At 34.5% G+C, this 27,775-nt stretch overlaps 1 protein-coding gene and 1 long non-coding RNA gene across 3 annotated transcripts in view; both read right to left on the bottom strand.

Annotated features, from left to right (window-relative positions):
• The window catches only part of LOC147076407 (uncharacterized), a 493,316-nt gene extending 466,579 nt beyond the window's left edge, over window positions 1-26,737 (bottom strand). For both annotated transcript variants that reach the window (XR_015069295.1, XM_085940264.1), the window contains exon 1: window positions 26,718-26,737. The gene's annotated coding sequence lies outside the window, so the exon portion shown is untranslated. The remainder of the gene's footprint in view (window positions 1-26,717) is intronic.
• On the bottom strand, window positions 973-9,107 carry LOC147076408 (uncharacterized). Its single transcript, XR_015069761.1, has 3 exons — window positions 8,923-9,107; window positions 4,925-5,029; window positions 973-1,087 (listed from the first exon to the last, which is right to left on the bottom strand). It is a non-coding gene; the product is annotated as an uncharacterized LOC147076408 (long non-coding RNA).
• Window positions 26,738-27,775: the final 1,038 nt, after the last annotated feature.

Raw genomic sequence — 27,775 nt, 5'->3', positions numbered from 1 at the left:
AATATATTTATTTATATGACTATTGACCGGAATGTGTCATTTTATGTGTTTTAAGATTACTAGATTGCGAGCATCTATATGTGCAGACATTGCATTTATAGGGTTTTTCACCGGAATGTATCATTTTATGTTTTTTAAGATTACCACGTTGCGAGGTTCTATATGAGCAATCATCGCATTTATAAGGTTTTTCACCGGAATGTGTCATTTTATGTGATTTAAGCGTACCAAAAAGCGAGCATCTAAATGAGCATACATTGCATTTGTAAGGTTTTTCACCGGAATGTGTCATTTTATGTAATTTAAGCAAACTAACTTGCGAGCATCCATATGAGCATACATTGCATTTATAGGGTTTTTCAACGGAATGTGTCATTTTATGTATTTTAAGACTACTACGTAGCAAAGATCTATATGAGCATTCATCGCATTTAAAAGGTTTTTCACCGGAATGTCTCATTTTATGTGTTTTAAGCGTACTGAGTAGCAAGCATCTATATGAGCATACATTGCAATTATAAGGTTTTTCACCGGAATGTGTCATTTTATGTAATTTAAGCAAACTAACTTGCGAGCTTCTATATGAGCATACATTGCATTTATAAGGTTTTTCACCGGAATGTGTCATTTTATGTGTTTTAAGATTACCACGTTGCGAGGATCTGTATGAGCATTCATCGCATTTATAAGGTTTTTCACCGGAATGTGTCATTTTATGTGTTTTAAGCGTACCAAGGTGCGAGGATCTATAAGAGCATATATTGCATTTATAAGGTTTTACACTAGTATTTTTTTGATCAGGAATCACGACCGTGTGAATCATTTTATGTTTTTTTAGAGCACTTCCGCATTCAAAAACTTCATCACAAAAGCTACAAATAAAATTACGTGCGAAATGTATCACTCTACTCAAAATAAGTCGAAGTTCCTTCGGTGCTTTTAGTTTTGAGATTTCTTTTTTTATATTTTGTTCAGCAATCGTCACTAATTCTGAATACTGTATCATCCCATCTTGGATTCCATCAGGTGAGGATTGTTGACTCATATCTGTCTCGAGATGCCTTGTGAAAAATTCTTTAGAAGAAACCTAGAAAACCCATAACAATCGAACTCAATATAAAAATTCCAATATTTTTTTTTACTCTTACTTTCGAATCATTCGTTTCAATGCCTTTCGGCATCTTTAAACATTAATAAATAAAGAAATGAGTGAAAATAACGATAATATATCATTGGCTACCGATTGAATAAATGCACTTATGTGAATACCTTTTTTCATTCTTTTCACTCTTCAACAGCTGTATTATGTTAATTTTTAATTATTGCTCGATAAAATATTTATGAATACAGAAATATGTTCCTACTATGAAATAGTTTTGCACTCTTTATAATAACAAATATTGTCACTGTCATCTAGTAACTAAAAGATATTCTGTGTTAATGTGTGTAATGTATATCTCGGAAACCATTGGGAATTCGACAAATGTATATAGAAATAATTTTATAGGAAATTTAATTAGCTTTCATATTTATTTAAAACATTTTTTTTCTACCAACGTCGTTTCTGAGATATAAGCGAAAAAACAAAAAAATGGGAACCTTTGATCCCTCTCCTGCTTTCTCCTCATCTCCCAGGGATGGGGACTTTTAGTATATTTACCTACTAACTGCTCCCAATAAAATCCTGAAGTCAAAAGTTCTCGCATATGCCATGCACTCTACAAAATAAGGTAAATGTAGCTCTCCCGTCTCTACTCTAATTATTGGTAATATTAAATGAATTTTTCGCAACAGAAAAAAGAAATTTTCTCGAAAGACTCAGAAGACCTCCAAAGCAGAATGCAGGAACTCGCTGAAGTAAGCAACAAAGTAGGTTTGAAAATAAAGGTAACAAAGATGAAAGTCATGTTCAACTGCTTTGCAGGCCAAAAAGAGATCCACATCAATGGCACTCAGCTCGAACAGGTGAAAAGCTACATCTATCTAGGACAACAAGGCGCGAGTGGAGAACTACAAGGTTCTAAGTGTTTGTACTTGGAGAAACAAAAGTAACAATGAGCCATCTTAGAATACTACTTCTTTGTTGGGTTTGTTTTTTCAAGGACGAACACTTAGAACCTTGTAGTATTAGGCTCACGAAGAGTCTATATATGGATGTATATTTGATGAAATTGTTCGCAGAGTAAAGCTAGGCTGGAGTGCTTTTGGCCGCCTGAATAATATCTTCAAAAGTGATATTCCACTGTGCCTAAAGCGCAAAGTGTTCAACAAAAGAGAGATCAAGAAACTTGGAGTAGCACAACGTGGTATGGAGAGGTGCATGCTGGGAATAACGCGAAAGGACAAAAAGAGGAATGAGTGGATAAGGAAGCAGACAAGGGTTTGCGATCTAATAGAGTTTATTAAAAGCCTTAAATGGAGATGGGCTGGACACATAGCTCGAAGAAGAGACAATCGTTGGACAAATCTAGTCATCCAGTGGTATCCACGAAGAAGGAAACGTCCGCAAGGTGGACCTAGAGGCCGCAGGATCGATGAAATGATAAAGTTCTGCGGAAGTACGTGGCAACGCAATTCACAGGACCGAGAGAAGTGGAAGCAGCTTGAAGAGGCCTTCATCCAGCAGTGGATAGATTCAGGCTGATGATGATGATGATTAAAAGAAATTCCAAAAAAATAATAATGGCAGAACTACTATGGCTGTAAGAATGTGTTATCCGAAATACACAATTCTTATGCGGTAGAAAGAGACAAAGTTTTTGCTACATGCTTGTAGGTAGGTACTTCCTGAAATTCGGTTGTTTCCTGTCACACGTCGAGTGATTTAGATGTACTGTGATATTTGAGATGAAAGCTTGGCAAGTGAAGTAAGTAAACAATTTGAATATTTAGTGTGAAGCATTTAAAAACGTTTATTTTATATTTAATTTGTTTTTTTGCCTAAAGCGTAAAATATTTTGCGTTTTTTATGGTTAGTTTATCTAAAAATCAAGTTAATTTTGCTGCCGGTAATTGGTACCGTTACGATTTGCATTTGTTCTTATTATCGGCGAAAAGCCGATAATACAAGTAAACAAAATTTTTAAAGCGCGTATTTGTTGGATAGAAATTAAATAATTTAATATTTTTAAATTATTTAAATATTAATTAATCGTCTGGCTAATTTTCGGCAAAACAAACTTATATCAGTAAAATCAGAAATAATCTTTTAAAATTGAATAATAACTTAAAAAATCTGGTGTGCTGTTAATTAGCGGATAATGTGCCGGTAATAAGAGATATCAATCATTGTGCAAAAATATTAAAATACTGTTATTAAATTATTTTTGATTTAACAAGTAGCAGAGATTTAAGGAAGAAATATTGTTCCTTCTTAATTTAAAACTTTTTAAAATAAGATATAAATTATAGTTTACTTTATAACATACGATTACAATGTATGCCGATAATAAGCATGAAGGGTGCCGATAATTGAAATATTTTATTTTAAGGATGAAGAAAGTGCAAAAATTATACATGCGGCAGTCGCTTCAAGATGCAATTGTAGCTGATAAAGGAGGAATGGCCACAATGGCAGCAAAATTCAGAGTGCCCAAATTCACAATCCAGGATAACGTTCTAGGCAAATCATCATTGGACAAAAACAGTGGAACACCAACAATATTGACCGCAAAAAAGGAGCAACTGATTTTTGAATGGATTCACCATATATGACAAATTGGCTTTCCAGTAACGAAAGTCCAACTAATAGAGTGTAGCGTTATTGCTGAAAGAGCTAAAAAGGGCCAATTGCTTCAGTGGTGGCATACCTGGAAGACATTGGTGCGAACTATTTTTGAAGAAATTTATCCAACTAAACTTGAACTTGAAAAACTAAAGATAGCAGCCGAAAAATTATCAAGATCAACTAAAAGAGACGAAAATCGAAAAGTTAAAGAAGCAAATGTAACAGATAAACCGAACGCGAAAAAATATCATCAAAAATGTTTTGTTGCTGAAAAAGAAGATGAAGGATGGAGAGAAACAATCTGCCGTAGGTGACTTTGTCATAATTGCTTACGAAGAAGAATATTTCTCTGGCACTATATTAGACGTAAAAGATGGAGAAGCATAATATATAAAAACTATGCAAATGAGTGGCCACAATTGGAAATGACCAGACAAGGAAGATGTAATCTGGTACAAAGATGATGAAATTATTAGTTTTGTAAATCAACCGACTTTATTAAATATAAGAGGTATATAATATGCTGTACCGGAAATTTAAGCCTTCTGCAAGAAGCAATAATATTTTTCTAGATCACTACCAAAGTGTATTTTTTCCTATACTGTTTTTTTTTTCATACATTCATGGAAATTGTTTTAGTTTATATTATAATTTATATGTACTAAGTCTATATTATACTGTAGCAAAGTATGAATAAAGAAAAATATAAATGTTACCTACTTACAAAGTAGGAATTGTTGTACCAATATTTTTTAAACCTAATTTTTGAGTTAAGTTTTTTTATCTTCATAGAAATTTCCTGTATAAGTTTAGTTGTGCCGTATATACGAACATAAACTCACAAACGTAACAGCAACGGTAACGTATCCAGGTGAGATACCAGAAGAAAGGCGAGCGCATACACCCAATCATTGTCGATTTCGCGGTCAAAGATGTGGCTAATAAAACAATAATTGAGTCTCGAATATGCAAATTTGATTGAAAAAAAGCAGTGATAGAGTGGTTTGATGCAAATAGAGGCACGTGCTTACATGCAACCGTAGTAAAATAAAATTCATTGATTTGAAATAAAAATCACACCAATTCAGTATATTTCTATACAACACCTACACTGTGTGTATGTTTACTTTTTATTTCCGTATTTCACTCGGTAGCAGTCACGAGATACAACTAGTAAAGACAAATAATATAATATACCTGAATTACTGGTTTACTTTCAGAATACGAGCAACCAGGCTGAGGGTCTTCATAACTTAGAGAGTGTATTGTGTCTTCAGCGAACTCTTCCTTAATGTCTGTTCGCTGTAAATAAGTAACAGATTGTATTTAGTGTCTACAAGTAGAGGTAAGCTTTGGTGATGGACATAAATAGTGCATACTAAACTTTGTCAGTTATATTTCTTTGTTTTCATATAACTAAGAATAGACACTTGCAGATGGTGTTGGAAAGTTTTTACAATTCAATCAAACCTTGCCTGAATAAAATCTTAGAATTAAAAATATAGATTATGCTTTTCCTGATCCATATCCCGATTAGGATATATTATATCCTTGCGACTTAGGCCTACCGCGCATGAACGTTTACATAACCGGCCGAACGCATTCGGCCAATCGTTGGTTTGCCCGCGCATGATCCAATTTTTTACTGGCCGGCATGTTTGAGCGCGCATGGCCCGATTTATATCGGACGGAGGCAATGCGCACGCAGCCAGTAAACACGTGCACGGAACGACGAATAATGAATAATGAAATGATGCCGATGCTCATCGATGAAGCCGTCATGTGCCATGTGGTTTCATAGCGGTTCGATGTAATAGTATGTGTGCGCTTCATACCATACGCGTCACTTGGTGCGCTTGTGTGAGTGCACTCGGCCGGCGAAACAATAGTCCATGCGCGCGCTCTCATTTGAAAGCATTGCCAATGGGCCACCGGCCGGTTCGAATCGGTGTAAAATTTTGTGTCTGAACACAGATTTTCAATTCGGCCGTTCGCTCGATCGTCCATGCGCGGGGTTGCATTGCAATACGATGGTTACAACTCCTCGATTGTTGACCGTACGATAGTAAATCGTTCATGCGCGGTAGGCCTTATGGTTGTAGAGGCGGATGTGAAAATCTCATGGATAGCAAAAGTAATGGTTCAAATAGACTCTATGACGATCGGTCATATATGTGCCCAAAAACCCGTTTCTTATGTTGACGTCCTGTGTCACAGAGTGTAAATACGATGTCATAGACTGTCACATATATGTCAAACGATCTATGACAGCCTTCAATATTGTCATAGTTTTTCGGCTCAGTGTAAACACCTCGATAATTTTGTCTGACACTCGTTCCTTGTCTGTGACGTCTATGCCAAACGTGTTGTCATATTGAAGATATACTGACAGAACGCATTATGTCAGTTTTTGCTGTTTATCGGTTTTAAATGCCAAAATGTAGACAGTTTTACGCTCTATGTCCTGGTAAAATGCACAGAGGCATAGGATATAATGGTGAGAAAATAGAAACATTATTATATTGTTATTTTTTTATTCTGATAGAAAGCATGATAATGACCTAATACGTTCTGCGTATACAAAATACAGGACTTGTAACATGTCGTATATTGTGTTTGCCATAAAGGTTAGTCTTCATAAAGTAGAAAAAATATTTTTAAATCATAAAAAAATCTACGTGGGAGAACGCTTTGAAAAGAAAATTAAAGTTCTTTTTGCGATTATCTCAGAACTTGTTTTAATGAGTTAATGCTTTCTGTCAGTATACCCTCGATATATTATTGGTTATGGGTCATAGATCGCGCGGGAAGTGTTTTTTCTGTATTTTATTTCGAACGTCGTATTGGCAGTAGACACAGGTACACGGTAATTATTGTCATATAAAAAGTAATGAAATGGATAAAACTGATAAGAGTTCGCAAAATCGTGTCGGAATCGACGGATGAAGCTGTTATTATTTTAATTAGAATCTTGGAAACTAGTCCATGATTTTGGGGGTGTGCGCACAATCCGACTATGAAAACAGAGTTTAAATAAATGCTGCTCGAGTCGAAATAGTTCAGGATTTGGAACGCAATGTTATTACCAATCGCTCACCGACCGTCAGTGGCGAAGGGTGGAGATAGGCTGTTAAGAACCATCATAAATAATGCGCACTAAACTTTGCCAGTCATACGTATTTGTTTTTATTGAAATAAGACTACAATTTACAGATGGCATTGGTTAGTTTTTAAAATTCAATTAAACCATACGAAAACCAACCCATAATATATAATAGTCAAAGAATACTCGTCTATCTATAAAAAACCTAAAATTATGCAATTAAATCATTCATAATTTTGGATATTTTATAGATAGAATAATATTTTTATCTATTGTAGTTTGGTTCAGGCAGGGCTTAATGAATTTTTAAAAAATTAACCCACAATATTATGTGTAATATGTATTTTTAATTCAATGAAAACAAGTATGCATGAAAAAATGTATACAATTTTGTCGTATCGCCCAAAATATCCCAAAAGTATTATGGTTTGGTTTAGGCAGAATTTAATTGATTTTTAAAAACTAACCAATACCATCTATAAATTGTAATCTTGGTTCAATAAAAACAAATACAAATTACAAACAAAGTGTAATGTGCACTATTAATTACAGATCTTAACAGCCTACCTCCACCCTTCGCCACTGCCGACCGTTTTTTTCACATACGGGTTTTTTTATAGGCTCGTGGGCTCAACCTTTAATAATCACCCATCGAAATCTTCACCCGACAAGCATAGGTACATGATAACTTCTTGTATTCTTATTAAATTATGGTAGCATCCATGGGTTTCCTATATTCGCCAGCATTATCATACGATGTGGACAGGAACAAAATAGTTAATAAAGTATACTTAAGTAGTTTTAAATCTCACAACGTACAACCAAGCAAGCCAACTGATGTATTTCGATTCTCATTTGACAGATTGACGTTCGCGAATACCATAGCCAAGCCTTCCGCATGAGCCGATTTTAGTGAGTAATGTTTTACCAAGTGCATAGCCAACACGCCAGTGTTGCCATAATATAATTTATAAAAACATCGCTTGTAAAATTATAACATTGGAATAAATATTCGATATCTGGCAACACTACGACACGCACACTGTCACACATATTTTCTAATAACCCAGGAAAGGGTCGCGGAGGAAGCGTGAAGGGGCGAGGCAAGTGCGTTAAAAAGTTCGTCATGTTTTGAAAGACAAACACTTGTAATAGCTCTATCTATATTTTTCCATAATCTAAGACCATAGCCTAATATATTTTTCGAAGACGTACCAACCATAATTACCATAGCAAGTCACTTTAAACCATGAAAAAATCATTGAGAACGTTGACTGTTGGTGCCATAACTCACATTTATCAATGAAGAATGTGAGTTTTGTCATCAATGCCTTTCTAACCGGTCAGGGAGCTCTATTTCACATAGTGTGCTGTATGTCTGGAGGAGTATTTTATATACTTATTGAAAAAAATGTAAATCGACTCACTCATTAATATTCAAGGGAGTTCAATACTTTTCGTCAAATTACAAAAAAGTGCTCTTGTTGTATTTTGCGATTAGGTATCTCAAAACTCGATTTTTCACTCGACCACGTATTCGATTCAGACCACACACACACACGTTTTGCTTACGACATTGAACGGTAGCCATGGCCCCCACATTCTGAAGCGGGCCCCCAGCCTAGGATCTTTGGCGGGCCCCCCTACCTATCGCTAAGGATAAAGGCAGTGCGACGCTCCACAGTAGCTTTTTCCAAATGATGTACGCGGTAAAATTAATGTGTACTTATATTTTTAGTCTTTTTTTAATATTTTAATACATCCATTTGAAATATGGAATTGTCGAGTATACACAAATAAAAATTGTATCGTGCAAACACATCATTTTAAATAATAACATTATTGAAGGAAAATAGCACCGCAGGCGACTTTTTTTGTACTAAAAGGATTTGTGATGTGTATTTATATCACTTTATCTGGCGACTCGCCACGCCGGGCCCATCCTGAGCCCGGGCCTCCAGGCTAGAGCCCTGTCAGCCCCCCCTTTGTGGGGGCCATGACGGTAGCCGTAGGTTTACATGAGTGTTCAGGCTTAATCAGTCGATCAAATAATTAACTAAGGCTTACAAATTATATCTTCGTACAAACTAACCTCAAATGTACGTTTGACACCGTCGGCAATCTCATGGTTAGGATAAGTGCTGGTGCCTTTGCTGCTAGAATGGATTATTGGCACATCAAACCAATTCTGCTCGTCAGGATCAGATTTGAAGTCATCTACTTCACGTTTGATGTCCATTTTGTGTAATTAAAACGAAAATCTATCAGATTAAATGCAATGACACGTTATTTTTTTGCCATAGACAAAATTTAATATGTTTATCAGTCTTGCCAGTGTTGCCATATTTTCAAAGTGGAATTATAATACCGAGCTTTCAAAATTATAGTATTTCGGCAAAAAATATAGTACGCGTTGAATGACGAATACTTTTCTGCATTTTCCAAAAATTACGCGTTAAGTAATTAACGTCACCTTTTTTAGACAAAAATTGAAATGTAAGGTGATTAGCGACTCGTTTCTTTTTCATTATATTCAGATGTAAGGTGATTTACGTCTCCAGTTTTTTAGACAAAAATTCAAATAGATTGTGATCAACGTCTCGTTTTTTTAGACAAAAGTTCAAAAGTTAGGTATTTTAGTTCTTCCGAACAACTTTAACGCTATTTTTTATCTATTCCGAATTTTCAAAATTATAGTATTTTGGGCGTACTATACCTGTTTTATATCGTACATAGTACGCATACCAAAAATATAGTACAAATACTACAATTATAGTACGGTTAGCATCACTGAGCCTGCCATAATATTTGCACAAAGTTCTTACCTTGGAGCAGCAGCAAAAGACAGGTGATGAGAGTTAAAGAAGAGGCATTATTATTCTATTCGTATATAAAATTCTACGTAGGACGCCGATATTTTGGTAGGTAATCGACGTTATCCCGGTCCTGGTATAACCGCAAGGGCGTTATACCCTCAACCGGCCCTGCCCTATGTTCAGGTTGAGAATCCCTGCATTAGGCTAGCTCAGCTCTAAGTCGGAGGGGGTAGTCAACTAAAAGTTCTTATCGACACTTTCGAACACACCGCAACAATATTGTTATATTAATTGTTCAAAATTTCCACCTAGTAATAGGACGACGTCAGGATCCTTTAAATACTTTATTAAACTTCGATCCAAATGTCAAGAACAGCTGCTGGCTGTCATCCAGTTTCTATGCTGAATTATTTTCTCGTGAAATAGATCGTGGAATTATTTGAATAATAAAATCTTCAGTATTGTTTTAATTATTTTTATTAAATTATTTCTTCGTAAATACATTTATTATAATTAATAATTTTATCAAATGTCTTAACACTATATTTCATTTACTAACAAATCAACAATATATATTTAAGTATATAAACTTATTTTAGTTACTTAATTTTATTGTATATAACTATTCATATGTATGTATTTTTATATTTATTTATTTAATTACACGCGTCACACAAATTCATGAGGTGAGAGTCACCGTCCTCTAGATTGAGGATTATTGATTTGAGTACTTAAGTCCTCGTAAGGGTACTGGAAACCGGTTGCCATACGCGGCTGATGATGAATGATGTCATCGTAAGATGATGCAATTGTTTACATCGAACGCGGGATAATCGACAATTACGATATCTTTATACTTTCAATGCCTCTCGAACTCTAATCGTGGCAAGGGCTTTCTCACAGAAAACAAATAAATGCATTGAATGCAGTAAAATCTCGACTTTTCTTCTCGAGTGAATATTTTCAAATTTTTGACCGCAGAGGAATCGACACAACCAACCCCTGCGGCTAATTCTTTCCCACCAGTGTTCTATGCTAATTATAGTACAAAGGCGTAAAAATTAAAGTATTTCTGAAAAATATATAGTACAGGAACATTTTTCGTCTTGAATCCTTTAAAATTATAGTATTTTGGTATATTTGGTGTAAAATTATAGTATTTTACAGTTTTTGCAGAATTAAAATTATAGTATTCTACTATAATTATAGTATGGTTGGCATCACTGTTTCCCACTACTTTATTAAAAATAATAACTCAACATCAGTGTTGCCATCTTTTCAAATTGGAATTATAGTACAGAGTCTCCAAAATTATAGTATTTGGGGAAAAATATAGTACGCGTTGTCATCTGTTGAAAATGTATAGGTTTTTTGTTTCTCTAAAAAAAATAACGGAGAATTTGAGAAACTCCCAGACCCCTTTTTATTTAGGTATCTCTTCCAACCAAAAATGCTCACTGAAGAATTAAAGAAATTTCATTTTTCGAGCAATTTTTTTTCCAAGTTCACCAAATCTTCTTATATTGTGAAATTATAGTACAATAGTAACAATTTATTTAACGGATATGTCGAAATTTTAGTACTTTTTACATATTTTTTCCGATATTCAAAATTATAGTATTTTGGGCGTACTATACCTGTTTTATATCGTAAATAGTACGCGGACCAAAATTAAAGTACAAATACTATAATTATAGTACGGTTAGCAACACTAATTCGTGGCTAGTTTTTATGCCAGCGCTCCATTGGCGAGCCAAAAGTCCGACGACAATAAGTCTTCAGATTTTTCTACGTTCTGCTACTGGCCAACAGACGTTCAACGAAACGAGTATATAATTAATTTGACGAGTAAAACAGTCGACTTTGACAGCATAGATAATATACGTATATCTGACAGTTAAATCGTGATGGCGTTAAATGATACCGACGTTTTATGTTTTTTGGGTTATTGGATGGCAGATAATGTAATAACGAAGCAAAGGGTACACAAATACTGGGTGAAACATTGGATAAGGAAACGAACGACATTATCCCACACAAATTTAATACGAGAATTGCGTTTGCAACCGAGCGATTTCCGCAATTATTTGCGAATGTCGGAGGATGTATACACAGAACCGTATAATTTGGTCTCCCCATTTATTAAAAAAAAAAATACTATGATGAGGGAAGCTATTTCTCCTCATGATAGATTATGTGCAACCCTGCGATTTTTGGCTGCCGGCGGAACATTCACTGACTTGCATTATAGAACTGCGATTGGAAGACAAACTCTGGGCAAGATAATTCCCGAAACTTGCCAAGTCATCATTGACGTTTTGAAAGGAGAATATTTCAAGGTGTGTATTATATTATACGTCATCTAATAAAGTTGGGCAAATTTACAAATATATCATTAACAAGTAGACATTGGTTGGTCTTATAAAGTCAACGTTTAGTGGATTGTTTTACCTATATAAATCATAGACGGCAACATCATAAGAATGGCAGACAAGATGCATTTGAGATAGGTATATATATAGTCACAAATAAGGCCATCGTTGACATGCTAAATATTCAATAGACCATTAGAATGCTGTACCTAGCCAGGACTCTCCATATAGGCTGTAAGCAAGCTGCTTAATTATTCCTGTTGAATGTATTGTAATACTAGTCATATTCTTCGAAAAGCAAGCATGGAATTTGATTTCTAAATGAGGCCACATAATAATATAGGTTTGCTAACATAGCTCAAATACTTACCATTTGTTGTATCGCTTAAGCTAAGGTTTATAGGCATAAAAACAAACAAAAAAACAAATATTTTTACAAGATATTTATTCATACAAAAAACATTAATTTATTATACCGGCTTTTGTACATTTTTGCTTAATATACGATAAACTGGTTGAGTATGAACAGTAGTTGCTGGCGTTATTTTGTCACTTTGTCCCATAAAGGCAACTTCATGCATCAGCTTCTCGGCCAGCAATCTTTGTCCCTGTGACATCGATCGTAGTTTCATGGCCATCATTTTGCCAAAAACATCAAATTCATCTTCAGTCTTGCTTAGTTTGTCGGTGATTAATTCTAACACTTTGTTGGCGCTATCATTCGATTTTTTTCGTTTGAACGATGGGGGTTCTGGTGCTCTATTGAGATTCGACCTTGGAGTAGTCGACAACGTGGATGTTGAAGGCGAATATTCTATCTGTAAATAAAATGTTGATTATTTTTTGTTGCAGTTCCCTGATACGCACGAAGAAATGGAGACGATTGCAGAAGAATTTAATAGTAAATGGCAATTTCCAAATTGCCTGGGCGCAGTTGATGGGAAACACATTGCAATCGTGCCACCTGCAGGCACCGGCTCCCACTTTTATAATTACAAACATTTCCACAGCATTGTTTTGATGGCGATTGCAAATGCTAATTATGAATTTATTTATGTTGATGTTGGAACAAATGGACGTATTTCTGATGGAGGCGTACTGAGAAAATCTGATTTTTTCAAACGTTTAGACGAAGGCAGATTAAAAATACCTGCACCAAAAAAACCTACTGCTAATTCTGATGCACTGCCATTTGTTTATATTGGCGATGAAGCCTTTGCATTACGTAACGATTTCATAAAGCCGTATTCACAAAGGCAATTAAATCACAGTAAAAGAATATATAATTATCGGACATGCAGAGCCAGGCGAATTATAGAAAATGTTTTTGGCATTTTAGCTGCTAGATTCCGCATTTTTCAAGCTCCAATAAACATGAAAATTGAAAATATCAATACAGTTGTATTAGCTTGCAGTGTGCTGCACAACTTTCTTCGACGCAAATCAACACATACTTATACTCCTTCTCATGACCTTGATAGGGAAAATCCTGAGACAGGTTTAATAGAGCTCGGACTGAGGTCACAGGACACCTTAGCGCCTTTGGAAGCAACGACTAATCGGAACTCGACTGCCAATGCTAAGAAAGCGCGAGGTAGTATTAAAAAATATTTTAATACTACCGGGGCTGTCACATGGCAAGAAAGTATGATAAGCAATAGATAAATTAAACCAATGTAACAATTTAGTTAAAATGTTTTACCTCAATACAATCTTCGTTGTTTAACGAGTTGGAGTAACTCTCATCAGGATACGTTTTCCAAATCGTCCACCATGCTGGATATTGAGCTCGATTCTGTAAAACAAAATGTAAATTGTTAAAATACAACATAATACTCAAACTTGTTTTTTATTATCTCTCCCCTAAGTACCCATTCCTTCATACGGTTAATATTGATATTGGTATAATTGGTGTAATCCAGTATATCGGGTATTTTCAAAATGTGTTTTCCGCTGTATTCCTCATAACCAAACTGTACCATTAATTTTGATTGATGATTGACGATTTATTGATTATCTCTGAAGGAACCTAACTCGAGCGATTTTTGATTTTATGATCATTTCTTTTCTTCTTCTTTCGACCATGTCCGATCATAATATGGACCTCCACGGAGTGGAGGTTTGTATTGACAGATTTTGTTTTTACGAGAAATGGATGTCAGCCACTTGCTCAACATATTAGGTCCATACTCTGACTCATACACAAATTGAAATTCAATGTGTACTTGTCAGACCCAGGATTTGAACCTGGGACCCGACCACGACTCAATAAGCCGCGCTTCCACCGCCATGATCGTACCTATATATTATTATTTCTTACCTACCTCAGCAAAGAATAAATAATTTTATTGTGACTAGAAATGATTCATAGCTGTATGTTTTAATTGCTTAATAGTAGCTAATCTAATGCGATGTCACTTTCAGAGATACGACAATGTCATAGTCTGCACGTGTATAATAAATAGCTTTAAAGCATTCCCTCGTACCTATATATTATTATTATTTATTACCTACCTCGGCAAAGAATAAGAAATTTTATTGTGACTAGAAATGATTCATAGCTGTATGTTTTAATTGCTTAATAGTAGCTAATCTAATGCGATGTCACTTTCAGAGATACGACAATGTCATAGTCTGCACGTGTATAATACATAGCTTTAAAGCATTCCCTCGTACCTATATATTATTATTATTTATTACCTACCTCGGCAAAGAATAAGAAATTTTATTGTGACTAGAAATGATTCATAGCTGTATGTTTTAATTGCTTAATAGTAGCTAATCTAATGCGATGTCACTTTCAGAGCTAGGTACGACAATTTCATAATCTGCACGTGTATAATAAATAGCTTTAAAGCATTCCTACGTACCTTCCATTTGGTCGTTCAAGAACTCCAAATTTTTATAGTACCACAGTTTGGGTAGATAAACTGCGTCTGTGCCGGCTCCGCTTCGATATGATGTCCTTACTTTATTTCTCTCCTTTCTGTAACCCGACCTCAATGTCTGTATTTTCTTTTTAACATCGTCGACCCTTGCCTGCGGCTCCACCTTGATTAAAATCTCCAAAAGTTCCGCATACGCCAAGGACTTGGCATCACGATTCTTGTATAGTGGGCTGGTCGTCTTCCACAACGATGGGTTGTCTTTAAAACAACTAATAAAATCTTCCAAGAAACTTTTCGAATGCACTCGTAGATCTACCATTGTTGTTATCGATGTGAGATGTCCGAACACTTTGAATGACAGTAAAATAATGATGGCGCTGTCGTCCGTCGGCATAGATATAAATAATGTGACGGTAAAGCGTGGTGAACGTACGAATTTCAGCGGCTCGGCGAGTAAAATATCAAACATGTTTGAAATCCAACGAGCCTGGTCTGCGGATTAAAAAGTCCGCAGACCTGGGGTGCTCCACGCGAAAAAAAAGTCCGAAGACTGTAAATCGTCTGACTTGCGTGCCAATGGAGCGCCGGCATTACATCAATTTTGTTTTCAGGACAGTGTTACCATCTTTTAGCGACCGAATTATAGTACGCGGTCCAAGAAATTAAAGTAAGCATTGTCACAATAATATGTTGAAAATTTGTAGGACTTTTGCTTCTCACAAAAAAATAACGCTGAATTTGAGAAAGCCCTTGAACCATTTTAATTTAGGTACCTCTTCCGATCAAAAACACTTACCGACAAATTCAAGATATTTCATTTTAACCCAAAGTCAAGGGATTTTTTTACCAGGTTCTCCAAATTTTCTTATATTGCGAAATTATAGTATGTACTTTACTTTAGAGGAGACATTACTCTCCTGTGTCACTTTCCGGTGTTTTTAACGATCATTTGATCAGTAAACATGCAATCGAACAGTTAGTCAAACAAACCGTTTCATTCAGAAATTGAAATGGTGACATGTAAAGATGATTCATGCCTTTCAGATCCAGTGACTGCAATCATATAAGATAGGATAAGTATATGCTTAGAATATCAGTCCTATGCGACATTTCTTTTACCACGGGAAAAAACTCGACTACAAATCGCAGTCCTCAGTTCCCAATGAATACGACAAAATATTCATCAGAATCACCTCCGCCTTGCGCTACTAAGAATTTTCCAGGGTTTTTGCAAGGCGGTTTCATAGGCCCTGGCCGAATTCAAATTAGCAATACCCGATGCGGGTAGAAGAACAGTTCTCGATAAGGCATATTCTCTCAGCCGGCACAATTTTCATTTGACTAGCATCAAGTAGAGTAGTTTGCGTGCCAAAGTCCTTAAGAAACCTCGATAGTAAATGCGAGGTATCCATAAAGGCATCTAGGAAAAAAAAATAGGTTTTGCCAATAAATAATTGTCTTATTACATAATAATTGCAATTCGACAATTTTTAATGTAGAAGTATGCAATAGGTAAGTGCTTTAGAATGACAAGATCCCCTCCGAATAAAAGTTACCTAGTAGGAAAAAGGGTTGTAACCTTTGGGGCAACCTATTGTTCGAGTAAGAAAACCTTTTAGCCCTTCAAAGGCAGTAACTGTAGGTAGATTTTAGCTAATAATCATTTTATGCTATCATCAATGATATTTTTGATGGACAATAATGGTTCTAACTTGGAACATAGTGGTATATATTATGAATATTGTAGTTTTATGATGTGAAAATGAACCGTAACTTGAGTTATAAATGATTTTTATTAGGTAGATAAGTAATAATACGTTACATTTTTTATTGCATCTAATTTATTTTAATATTACTATCATAAATGCGTAGGTACATCACTACTTACAGTTGAACCAGTTGGTTATTTACAATAATGGTTATATCTTGGAACATAGTGGTATCTACATACAAATATTTATATAAATATGGATATTGTATTTTTTATGATTTGGAAATAAACCAGAATTTGAGTAATAAATGTTATTAGGTAGATAATATGTTAATTGCTTCCAGTTTATTTTAAAGTAAGACCATGCGGGAATACAATATCAAGGAAAGAAACCCGCGGCATAGGTATTGTTAGAATTGGTAACACTTTCGCTGTGACCATACCACTGGGAACAACGACGATGTCGACGCCATTGGTGAATGAGTACAAAATAAGTCCTTTGCTTTCTTAGGAATTTTACAGTACCTACATTGGGACATGTTCCAAGGTAAAAGAGAATAGCGTCTCAAGGTACAACCATCCATACCTTTGACAAGTAAATTTTCTAAGGAATATAGATATGAAAATATAATTAATATTAAATTATACAGGTTTTTAAAAAAGGTTTGTCGATAGCTATTTCGGTTGTAACACCATTATCAAGACTATTCAGATAGGCCGCTTGCCCTTGCTTAAATACTACACGTGTATAGATAGAGACAGAATACATTCTCTTACTCGTTTTAGCAATATTATGAATTTGTACACTTGTTATTAATACTTTGAAAACCCAAAGTTGGTTTTTTAATGGATATCAAAATTTATCAAAATCATAGTGTTCGAGATTGACATTAATAATCAATTAAAATATTATTAGTATAATTGTATTATTCGTGTATTTAAATTATATTTAATAGTGGCGACGAATGCATTAACAAATTTTCATTGATTATGTGATTACTTTTGGATAATTCGCGATTAATTTCCAACTGTTCGATTAAATTCAATTTTAGAACTTTATTACATATATGCAAACATTCCGGCGCTATTACTGATGCTATGCGAATTTCATATCAAATGTTTAGCAAACTGAGAATCTATTTTACTTTTTATAGATAGATAACCTTTTTTAAAAACCTGTAGAATTTAATATTAATTATATTTTCATTTCTTGTAAAATGGAATTCTACTAAGTAAATGCTAACTCAATTAATAAAATAGATATATTTTTTTTGAAAAATTATTTGATAGATTGCTTACTTAAACAATGCTACGACAGTACTACATACGAAAATATCGATAATAATTGTGAAAAACTTGCTTTTATACGTTTCGGAAATGATAGCTAAATTTTACTTTGAAGGTAGCACAAAAGTAAATTGAGACTTGACACTTCAAAGAATAACTGAAACTAAAATGGCTTAGAGCGGAATGCAGAAACATTTGTCAAAACTAAAATTTCCTTAGCAGAAAACACTATGCAGAAACATTGTCCTTAGTAAAGATCATTTCTATTGAAAATATTAATACCATATTTTTATTTAAAAATTCTCTTTTCTATAGTTTAGGTAAATTATTTTATAATTGTTAAACGATGACAAAAATATGACAACTGCATGTTATAAATACATATTAATATTTAATTATAATACTCTTATGTTTCCGTTATAAGTCTATACGGGATTCCACAGGCACGGCAAAATATTTTTTTAACATTGTAACACTAGCGTCAAGTGTCATTCTATTACCTGGCATCTTGTATTTCTGCGGGCTGGCGTATAAAAGTAAAATAATATTCTGCAAGTACATGTCAAACGAATTAACACTATCAATATCCATATTGAGATACATTGATAATGAATTTGAGTGTTGACTGTTTTATAGAGTTGCGAATTTATTTTGACAGCAGCTGTAAGTGGTAAATGGTCATACAGAAGGGGGCGTGTTCATAACAAAAGTTGTCTATGGTTAAGGTTTCATTATCTCTATACTCAGGATTGTCTATAGTTAAGTCATGCTTTTCGGCGACTTATCCTTAGGACCGAAATCTTAGATTGTGCATGCCGCTCTAAGTGAACAAAATATAGAGAACATAGATGTCAACATAATGTGTAATTTTTTCTACTGTCACCGCTATTGTGGTTTAATTACTACAGCAAGTGTCCCGATGTAAAACCATTCCAAGGTACAACCCATGCCCCTTAATAGTACGAAATTATCGAGGTTATATAAATTTAAGCATTATTATTAATATTATTCCTTTGTTCGTAATCCTACGTTATTTATCTCTCCTTCTTCGGAAAGTCATGAGGATTTAGCCAAGTGACAGCCATTTCCACAGCATGGCGCCGTCCCTCTCGACATTTTGCGATAGGTACGTAGGGCTTTCATCAACGTGAAACTGTGGCACTCTTGATTTAGTTTTTTCATTTGGAGGAAGCTTTTCTTCGCCCTCAACGACACAATCTCACAAAAATTTTTCATGTTGTCATATTTTCTGTTGGCTATATGACCAAAAAGTGTCCAGAGAAAGCAAATCGGTATCGAATCTGGAGTTCGATAGTTATGGAGTTGTTGGTATGTTTGGCCATCCACGAAACGGTTAGAAGCCGCTTCCAGCACATTTTAAAAACATACAGTCTTTGCCCTTGTCTTTGTTAAAGTCTTTTCTAAACCGTTTAAGTTTTATAGGCAAAGATTTTATAAAGAACTAATTACACACAGTACTACAATTACAACAGACCCAACCAGATTCAACGTCGTCACGAGCAATCGTCGATTTAAATAGATTAAGCTACCAAATAAATCGCTAACGCTTGTGAACCTGGCTCGGTCAACCAAGTTCCGGCATACTGGAAGGATGGAAAGATTATTATCTATATAGCTTATACGGATTAGCTACCAAGCAACGGGTATTTTTGGTGGCATCGGGTGATATCCATATGATCCAGCTAAGAGTTCACTTAGATGATTTTTCTTCACTATGAAGCATTGTGTCACCGATCTACTGGATTTCTTACATTTATAATCACAAACTGTGCATTTGAAAGGATTTTCTCTACTATGAACCATTTTTACTTAATTTTTTTTTAAACTATTTTTGAACTTTTAAGTTACTAGATTGTCTACATTTGTAATCGTATTAGTCGCATTGAAACGGGTTTTCACTACTATGGATCATTTTATGTTTTTTTAGGTCACGGGATTTTTTACATTTGTACTCACACAAATCACACATGAAAGGAAGTTCACCGCTGTGAAGCATTTTATGTGTATTCAATTGAATTAATTGTTTACATTTGTAATCACATGAATTACATTCAAATGGGGTAAATCCAGTGTGGATCATCGTGTGTCTCTTCAAGCTACTGGCGACTTTACATTTGTAATCACATAAATCACACATGAAAGGAAGTTCACCGCTGTGAAGCATTTTATGTGTATTCAATTGACTTATTTGTTTACATTTGTAATCACATGAATTACATTCAAATGGGGTAAATCCTGTGTGGGTCATCGTGTGCCTCTTTAAGCTACTGGCGACTTTACATTTGTAATCACAAATTCCACACTCAAATGGTTTTTCGCTACTATGAAACAGTTTATGTCTCTTTAAGTCACTAGCCGTTTTACACTTATAATCACACAAATTGCATTCAAACGGATAGTCTCCAGTGTGAATAAGTTGATGGGTCTTTAAGTTACACAATTGTGTGCATTTCAAACCACATATATTACATGTGTAAGGGTTTTCTACACTATGTACCAATTTATGTCTCTTCAAATGAGTGGCTCTTTTACATTTGTAATCGCATTGATTGCACATAAACGGTTTCTCATCTCTATGAATCAATTCATGTTTCTTTAAATGAGTGGCTCTTTTACATTTGTAATCGCATTGATTGCACATAAACGGTTTCTCATCTCCATGAATCAATTTATGTGTGTTTAGACGTGAGTGAGATGTCGTTTTAAAGGTGCATTTATCACATACGAAACGTTTTAAGACACATTTATTATTAGAAGAAATGTCGTGTGTTATTTTGTGGTTCTTAAGAATGTCATCAGTAGAGAAAAAGCTAAAGCACACGTCACATACAAAATTCTTTTCATAAAATGACACACTATTCAATTTCAGACGAACCTCTTTTTTGGATATAGGTGTTATAACCTTTGTAATAACATGTTCGTAAATATGTGTTTCATTATTTGACGACGTGGCGTAACTCTCTGGCTTATATGTTTTAATATATGTGGATGATATAGATTGTTTCAAATTTGATGAATGATGTTGAATGTCATTAGATTCGGTTTCTTGTTCACATTTCGAGTATATAAGTGGAGTCTTCTGAAAAGAATACGACATTATAGTTAGCGCTGTTATCAAAGATAATTTAGAGAGGTGCTGTGGATGTACATATGTCCATATGACAAAATAATAACATAACATCGCTTTTAAGAGGATAAAGAATTTCGTGTACCTATCCTTCATTAACAGTGAGCATGGCCTATACATTTTATTTCAAAAAAAGAATTATGGTAAGTAACAAAATGCAGCTACGATCTGTTGGGTCACTCTAGCGTGGTGTTCGATGTGTAGATTGAGGATGATGATAATGACGAAGTCTACGATGTAGCAGGGTGAGATTTATTAGCAGCGTATCGGTACAATAGTATATTATACATGAGTACTCTGATTCGAGTGACATTGAGATAAATTATCCTTCGTTATTTATACAATAAAAGGTAGTACATTAACATTAAATTCTGTTACATAATCATATTGAACTAAATATAGAGTCAGCGTTTTAAATTGAGTAGCGAAATAAAATATTATTTGTTATTACAGTTGTAAGAAAATACTATGAAAAATGGTTATTCAGCTAATACACCGTAATGGTATAATGTGCTGTGATATGATGTAATAATACACAGTCTCTAATTTCGCCAATCGACTTGCTGGTCTAGCTGAATTGTTTACTGGAAGTGGATTCGCTGGGAATATGTTACTGCAAAGTAATTTGATATTTTTATAAACAATAGATATATGCTATTATTCTGCAGCTACAGATCTAATGAAAGTGCTAATTGTCCAAAGTATTGAACCGACAACTAAAATGCATTTTCTACAAAACACTAATAAGACCAGTTTTCATATTTAAAACACGGAGACCTGTTGTGTGTTTGGCTCATTTGATGGTAGCGTGCTGCGTTGTATCTTTGGACCCATCAATGGCACACAATTGGGGTGGGCAAAAGATACAATTGCGAGTTGTACGCTATGTACAGGGACCTGCACATCGTACGGTCTGGTGGCTGGGAAATGTACACAGGATGGACGAGTCACGTATGATGAAGAAGCCGACATTCCGGAAGCCAGAAAGTGAACGAAGACTTTGTTGAACTAGAAAGTGCAAGATGGATGGAAAGCGTCGAGTTGGATTTAAAGACATTAGGCTTTCTAAACTGGAAACAGACTTGTATGTAGGCAAATGCCGGAGGGGGCCATGAACCCAATGACATCAATATGGACGAAGCGTCTGGAAAAAAAAATGACACTCACTTTTTTGTCGGGTCTGCCGAATGGCATAATCTGTTCTAACGCCATTACAACAAAAGTGATATTGCTATAAATTCCCGATGCTTTTTGTTGGGTCTGCCGAATGGTTCGGTTCGAACGGGTTCGCTCAAACGAACATTGATACAAGAAACATCTTTCTAACGCCATTACAATAAAGGTAATATTGCTATAAATTCCCGATGCGTGATATCGCATAATGGATATTGCGTGACGTCTACCTATGCACGTGCGAATGTCGCTATGAGTGAATTTACTTGCTAGCTACTGTACTGACATCGTCCATTAACAACGTCATAGCATGAACCTCATTCAAATTTAATTCTATTTTTGCATACAGTGAATATTATAAATTTAAAACGTTCACAAGATGACATTTAAAAGCAAATAAATGGTATTCAAACAGTGTATAGAAGAAATAAATATATGCAGTATAACAAAAACAGTACGTATAAAAAGTAAATAGGTACAAAAATTATAGAATATGGAAGCGCATTCAATGAACTAAGTGGACGCTATTTAAAACAATATATAAAACAACGCCCACCAATACTCATCCTCACGTAGGTGGAATAAATCAACATCCGAAGCGATTTGGTTGAACAGAGTTATCGCCCTCCCAATTGTAATTACCAATGGCAGGTTAGTTCTGCACCTTGGGGGGACAAACAACCGATGCTCCCGATGTATAATATAGTTATCAGGGACACACAGGTCAATACTACCAAGGATAGGGCTATAGTGCCAGAAAGAAGAATTAGAATGTAACATTAGGAACAGTTTTCAAAGCTTAATCGGCGTTCCTGAACTTATGAATAATGAAATTATTATTTATTTATTCAATACTGAATATACTTATGGTTTAAGAATGTTAGATTCTTTATTACAAGTAGTATAAAACACAATTTCCAAAAACCTCTGAATTATACATATTAGAATTTAAGAGCGGAATGCAGAAACATTTGTCATAACTAAAATTTCCTTAGCAGAAAACACTATGAAGAAACATTGTCCTTAGTTAAGATCATTTCTATTGAAAATAATACCATATTTAAAAATTCTCTTTCCTATAGTTTAGGTAAATTATTTTATAATTGTTAAACGATGACAAAAATATGACAACTGCATTTTATGAATGCAATAACTATAAATACGTATTAATATTTAATTATAATACTCTTATGTTTCCGTTATAAGTCATTATACGGGATTCCACAGGCACCGCAAGATATTTTTTTAACGTGGTAACACTAGCGTCAAGTGTCATTCTATCACCTAGCATCTTGTATTTCTGGGGGCTGGCGTATAAAAGTAAAATAATATTCTGCAAGTACATGCCAAACGAATTAATACTATCAATATCCATACTGAGATACATTGTTAAATGAATTTGAGTGTATGGACTGTTTTATAGACATGCGAATTTATTTTGACAGCAGCTGTCAGTGGTAAATGATAATAAAGAAGGGGGCGTGTTCATAACAAAAGTAGTCTAGGGTTAAGGATTCCTTAACTCTATACTCAGGATTGTCTATAGTTAAGTCATGCTTTTCGGCGACTTATCCTTAGGATCGAAATCTTAGATTGTACATTCCGCTCTAAAAGTTTAACCGAGTGGGATTCAAACTCAAGTCTTTCAACTTTCATGTGAATACTTTCGCGTATAAGCTATCAATCCATCCATAATTTACGCAAATTGTTTGTTATAATTACATTTAATATGAGGTACTTCTAATTCCACCGAACGTGATTGTTTTCTAATAATTTTAACTAGGTATATTATACGAAACAACGTATATTATACAAAACTATTAAAATTGACGTTTCGTTGATGATAATATAGAAATAATTGTCAAATGTAAGTATTATACCATGATCCTAAAAGATGTCGCTGCAATGTGATTGAATTATTCAAAACATTGACCTCGGCCGATATATTGCGTTTCAAGTGGAGCGTCTTTGCACGAGCATTTTGCTTGGTCGGCCCTCTGTTCTCGGAATAGAAAAGCGTGCTAAGACGCTGGCGGCAGTTATTCGGTTAGTAGAATCAACAGAAATCAGAGTACCTACCTGACTATGTGGACTAAATTCTGTATATAAACATCCAGGTTGCGGACCTTCACAATTTAATAGAAAATCAGGCTCAGACTTTGTATTCATCAAGTCAGGTTTCTGAAAAAAAAACTCAGATTTATTTTATTCCAAACGAAGCTGGCCGACAAGTGTTCAATTACAAAAATTTGGCTGGCAGTGAATTATACGTTGAATCATTGCCAACTCAATTAGAAAGCCGATACATTCACAACGACTGGTCCTACTTTTTCCGCCCATCCCGTTGTTGTCTATGGATGACCTGCCATTGTTCAATATTGTGCTCATACTGATGCGTCTGTAGTATTCATATATAAAAATATATACATCAATATAAATAATACTCTAGCATTAACACACCTTCTACAAATGTAATGCATGCTATATATTTTTTGGAAATCGTTATTACCACCGGTTTTTGTGTGAAGGACTAGTCTGACTTTGACAGCTGATGAATAACAGGAATGTATATTATTTATTAATAACAATGATAGTTAATAATGTACTTATATTTAATTTTAGAATTTTTTATAATTCAATTTGAAACGAGAAAGGGCGAATCAATATGTTAAGCAATCTGGGATCCGATTTTGACAGCTGAAAAGTGGACCACTCGTTGCTTGTGCAAAAAATTATGCTCAGGCTTCATTAATCTAAAGATGGCGGCGGTTGAATACATGAAGAAATAGTTAATTAAATACTCACTTCACTGTTGCAGCCAATGGCGGAGTGTTTACTCAAATTTTCATTTGTATTAAAGGATACAGCATAATCTTCGCTGCCCTCATATGGATCGTCGATTTCTTTCTTAATATGGACATTAGGTTCAACTGTAACCTACAAAAGAAAGAAAAAATTGATCGCATACCTACCTATATCTATAGCATACCTATCCACACGAGATAATAGCTTGGTAATAAACCATGAAATACTAAAGCTTATAGTTTCAATTAAGCACCATTTATGAAAGTTTTGTCCAATTGCAAGAGTGAAACATCAAAATAAATAATTAATGTCAAAAAACATAACCTTACTTCATATTGTCGAGTTGTGAATTCATTTCCCTGCTTTATATATGGCGTATCTGTACGCATTTTATCATGGACATTGTTCCCTGTGTAAAAATGATAATCATTATTAGATTTTTTCTCGTAATTATCGTCTGGTTCCGTTTTCACATCCATTTTAAAACTCGACCGTATGGATCGTCACTAGAGCCGTGGAATCTTATGTTTTGCTGAAAGAGTGTTGCTAAGCAGCAGTGTTGCCATCTTTTCAAAGTTGAATTATAATATAGAGCCTCCAAAATTATAGTATTTGGTGAAAAAATATAGTACGCGTTGTTATCTGTTGTAAAATTTTTCGTTTTTTGTTTCTCAGAAAAAAACGGAGAATTTGAGAAACTCCGAGAAACCTTTTTATTTAGGTACCTCTTCGCATTGACATTATTAATGAACAACAAACTCAGTAAAGTAGCTAGCAAGTAAATTCGCCCTAAGCGACATTCGCACATGTATAGGTAGACGTCACGTGACAAAATTTCACAATTTCCATTATGCGATATCACGCATCGGTAATTTATAGCAATTTCACCTTTATTGTAATGGCGTTAGAACAGTGTTTCCAGTGTCAATGTTAATTTTTGAGAACGATATTGATATTAAAATATGAATTATGCCATTCGGCAGACCCGACAGAAAGCATCGGGAATTATAGCAATATCACCTTTATTGTAATGGCGAACAGATTATGCCATTCGGCAGACCGACAAAAAAGTGAGTGTGATTTTTTTTCCAGATGATTCGTCCATATTAATGTCATTGCCTCTTCCAACCAAAAATGCTTACCGAGAATTCAAGAAATTTAATTTTAAACCAAAGTCAAGAGATTTTTTTACGTTTTTCGAGCAATTTTTTTCCCAAGCTCTCCAAATCTGCAATATAGAGAAATTATAGTAGGTAGGTACTTTACACCATTTTATCGAACGAAAATATAGAAATTTTAGTGCTTTTTACATATTCTTTCCGATATTCAAAATTGTAGTATTTTGGGCGTACTATCCATGTTTTATATCGTACATAGTACGTGGACCAAAATTATAGTACAAATACTATAATTATAGTATGGTTGGCAACACTGCTCAACACCCTGGACGATATCAGAAAAATGACAACATTTCTGGCGAATCATAGTCCAGTTAAATGATGACATTTATGTTTAATTTTATGCTGTCGCCCATTCGTCGGGAATGTCTTTGCATTCAATCAATCGAATGCTATAAAAATGTCATCATTCTACTGAAGATTTTGCATTGCCCAAAATAGATCGAACACGTTCGATTTTATTTTCTTACGAAATATTCAGAGCTTATTACATATTATAATCCAAAGACAGTCTTCCAATCTCTTTGTTATAATCCCACCTACTCTTTACTTATTTTTGCAAAAATTAATACTTCCATAATGTATATAATCTTTCTATATATTTATTATGTAAGTATGTACTAAATACGTACATAGTAAATACGTACGTACTTTATTACGAGAAAAAATTCTAATTTATCATTTGCGACATAATGCGAAGAAGATTACAATTACAAATTAGCTCTAGTTTACAACATTTAGCTAATGATATCGAATAGTTAGTTATTTACATGAAAATGGTTTATGTTTAACCTTAAATTTTAGACTTCTTAATTACTTACATTTTTCTTATAAAACCATTTGGTCTGCCTGAAAGAAATCATCCATAGTTCACTCTGAGTTGCTGTAAGTCTATTGGACTATGGGACTTATCACATGTTTCTTATAGCTTCGACTCGAGGTAGGCTGCACAATTCCACACAAAATCGACATTCACGATCGGACTGAAATATTTGTGACGTCACAAAATCGTCGCAAGAAATGCCGGCTGAAGGCGTGCATTTCGTGTGCATGTCATAATGTAAAGTTTTCGTAAACCAAAATATCGGGTTTTTGAGAAAATTACATCAATATAATTGTAGGTAATATTATTGTAACCATACCGAGATCGAATTCGGGACCCTCGGATGAAAGACCTGCGTCTTAAGCACTCTTCGACTATGAAGGCTGTATTATTAACGTCACGTGGTTTTTCCGTGTGGAATGGTCAGGGCAGATACCTACTAAACAGACTGGACAGTCTTAATCTATGTCTTTAACAGATACTCTATTGAGGGGAATAAAATCAAAAGCTTTCTTTCTATGGTTACTTCCGTAGAGGCTTAGGCATTTTAATGTTAATAAAAATCTCGACGTGATATCGAACACACGTTGAATTACCTAGATCCAGAAACAACCGTGGTGACGAAAAAACTTGATAATATAAAAGTTGCACTCTACGTCCAAATTACGAATCAATTTTATCAAACATGACAAATTATTATGATTTAATTAATTTACCTACCTGTAATTTTATTTACCTATCGTG

The sequence above is a fragment of the Rhyacophila brunnea genome, unplaced genomic scaffold (assembly GCF_057557595.1).
Source record: "Rhyacophila brunnea isolate RB1 unplaced genomic scaffold, BYU_Rbru_1.0 scaffold_13, whole genome shotgun sequence".
Classification (NCBI taxonomy): Eukaryota; Metazoa; Arthropoda; class Insecta; order Trichoptera; family Rhyacophilidae; genus Rhyacophila; species Rhyacophila brunnea.
The sequence above is the reverse complement of the archived record's forward strand: the minus strand, read 5'-3'. Positions and strand labels throughout refer to the sequence as shown.